The sequence below is a fragment of the Bison bison genome, unplaced genomic scaffold, assembly GCF_000754665.1.
Source record: "Bison bison bison isolate TAMUID 2011002044 unplaced genomic scaffold, Bison_UMD1.0 scf7180017864154, whole genome shotgun sequence".
In the NCBI taxonomy this organism is placed as follows: domain Eukaryota; kingdom Metazoa; phylum Chordata; class Mammalia; order Artiodactyla; family Bovidae; genus Bison; species Bison bison.
The window spans coordinates 64,893-65,388 of NW_011494726.1; positions in this window are offsets into that span (position 1 = coordinate 64,893).

A 496-nucleotide genomic window follows, 5' to 3' on the forward strand; every position below is an offset into this window, starting at 1 on the left:
GATTGAGGAAGCCAGAGCCTTTCACTTACTTCATCATCAAAATGCTACTGCTTTAAGATATCAATTCCAAATTCCCAGAGAAACTGCTAGGGAGATTGTTCGCTCTTGCTTACACTGCCCCACTGTTTATAATAGTCTACCTATGGGAGTTAACCCTCGTGGTCTCAAACCTAACATACTCTGGCAAATGGATGTAACTCATATCTCTTCATTTGGAAAACTTTCCTTTGTTCATGTAACTGTAGATACCTTTTCTCATGTCATTATTGCAACTGCTCATACCGGAGAGGCAGTTAAAGATGTTATACAACATCTCTTTACCTGTTTTTCATATCTAGGTCTGCCAAAGGCTTTGAAAACTGATAATGCCCCTGCTTATACTTCTAAGTCTTTTCAGGAATTTTGTTTACAGTTTCAAATTAAACACCATACAGGCATCCCTTATAATCCCCAGGGACAAGCCATTGTGGAAAGAGCACATCAAACATTAAAGCTT